Raw genomic sequence first — 2,559 nt, forward strand, 5'->3', positions numbered from 1 at the left:
CCCATGCATGTATATATTAATAATTGAAGGGGGCAAAGAGTACTATATCCGGACCCCCATAACCAATATGTATAGTGAATAAAGAGAGGACCCCCTTCTTCCACCCATGAACTTGTCAAATGTGAACAAACACCGCTTTAACTCCTCTTAAAACAAATAACAATATACCTTTTATTTCTTCACCATAACAAACTCTAGAACCTGAACCTGAACCTCATGCAGGCTAGTGCCTTCAATTCAAACTTGAATCTTGAAACTATATACAATTATGTGCCATTAATTATTATTAACCCAACATGAAATTAAATTTATAAACTTAGATTAATAGTATGGTTTGATTCTAAAGTTTACACCCGTGCATATTATATTGTAGTATAGTATACATTATCCTAACAAATTGAATTTTTTAAAAGAATATTTTCTTAAACATTAGCATATTTTGAATTTTTATTTTTTTATAATTTTATAAAATTAATCTTATTAATAAATTATTTGTTTAAATTTCAATTATTATTATAAAATATAACAAATAAGAATAAAATGTATTTAATTAAGAAAAGTGAAATACTTTTTTACTTAATTTAAACATGTTTAAAGATTAACTTTTAAAAGACTTAAAAAGATGAATTAGTTAGGAAAATAAATTATTTTTTCCAATGAGAAATACGGAGGAAACTAGGTGGAACTTTCTTTCTAATGGGGTGAAAAAGTATAGCATGTGCTGAATTTGTCTTGTCTTTTGGTACACGAATAGCATTTTAGGAATTGACATTGGAGTTTGGGATAATCTATTGCATGGGAAAAAGCAAACCTACCACTTAAACAGTCAACGAACAAATTAAAACAAAACTCGCCAAAGTAACAGAAATTATTTTTAATATAGAGATAAAAATGATGTTTAAATTGAATATTAATATTTAAAGTGTATTATAATATTGTAGATAATAAAAAAAGTGTTTAACATATATTTTATATATTGGTTAGAATGTTGACACGTGTTTAATATGTACTATGTGTAATACTAAAATAATAATACGTGTTCAACATATATAATGTATTATTAGAATAATGATACATGTTTAATATACATCTTGCATGTTAATTTTTATCTGTTCTGTCATTACACTAAATAATATTATTTTTAACAAAATTATCAATATTTGATAGTTGGAACTTAATAATATATGTCTAACGTAGTTGATAATATAATTATTTAGATAGTGCAGATCTAAAGCATCTATTGCTCCTTTTTCTTTTAAATGCTAAAAGTTGGTCAACTATTGTTCTACTCGATAAACCTAATCGTATCCATATCAGCTCCCCGTTCAACCTATCTTTTTGAAACATTGATGGAGTTCAAGATATTATAGTATTATTACTTTGACTTAACAGTATCAAACATACACTAGAAGAGAACGTAAATTCTAAAAGTTTTATTTGTTTATATATATAATTATATATGACATTATCCATATAAAAATAGTGCATCAAGGAGGGTGAAAAAGTAAAAGACCACGGCTTAACTTTGCTTCCATCCCTTGCAAATGTAATGGCTTGCTCCTATGATAGATCATAGAAATATGATTAATGAAATAAAGAAGACTAATAATATCATAATCAAATTAAATATACATATTTCAATTTACCTGAGTGATTAGATGGGAGTTATGAATAGTGAAGGAGCGTTGTTGATTATTCTTTGAGAGGGGAGAGGGCGTATAATATATATAGTGTGGCCACAAACAGCAAAGCTTGGTCCTCAGATGTCCATTTTGTGGGAACTAGAAACCGCCTATTTATTGTGCTGTAGTGAGTACATGCAACATTTTTTCTTTTCAAAATTAATATCAATACAAGAGAATCCCTCTTTCTACTCCTAGAATTAATTCACTTTTTCTTTGTTTCTTTTAATTAATTAACTTTGATATTTGTACTTTCATTTTAATTTCTTGTCTAATTAAATATTCACACCGTTGTTATTATATTTATCAAAAACATAAATTATGAAAAAATATTATTTTAATTTTTAACATTTGGACTAAATTCTAATTTAGTCATTAATGTTTTAAGATTTTATTTTAGTCCAAAAAAAATTTCAAACAGATTTAATATTATTTAACTTTTAAATTTGACACAAACAATTAGCATATTGAATAGTTAATAACGTTCAATTTCAATATATAAGTAAATCAGTCAACAAAAAAAATATATATAAGTAAAGTCGATTTATCAATATAATGATTACTAACATAAAAGTTTTTCTTTAATTTTAAAGCATCGATAAATAATTGCTAGGATTTGAAGTTTTGTACAAGAAAAAAAACGAGAAGAAGAAATATTACAAAAGATTTTAGTTATATTTTTCTAACGCACGAGAATAATAAAGTATCACTTAATTAATAATATTATTAATATCTACATCGCTCAACTATTCATGTTCAATTTAAAGGTGGAATAATATTTTATCCATTTAAAATTTTTTAAAATTAAAATAAAACATTTAAAACGTTAAAAATCAAATTAAAATTTAATTCAAATTTTAGAAATTAAAATAATATT

Source organism: Arachis ipaensis, chromosome B01, assembly GCF_000816755.2.
Source record: "Arachis ipaensis cultivar K30076 chromosome B01, Araip1.1, whole genome shotgun sequence".
Classification (NCBI taxonomy): domain Eukaryota; kingdom Viridiplantae; phylum Streptophyta; class Magnoliopsida; order Fabales; family Fabaceae; genus Arachis; species Arachis ipaensis.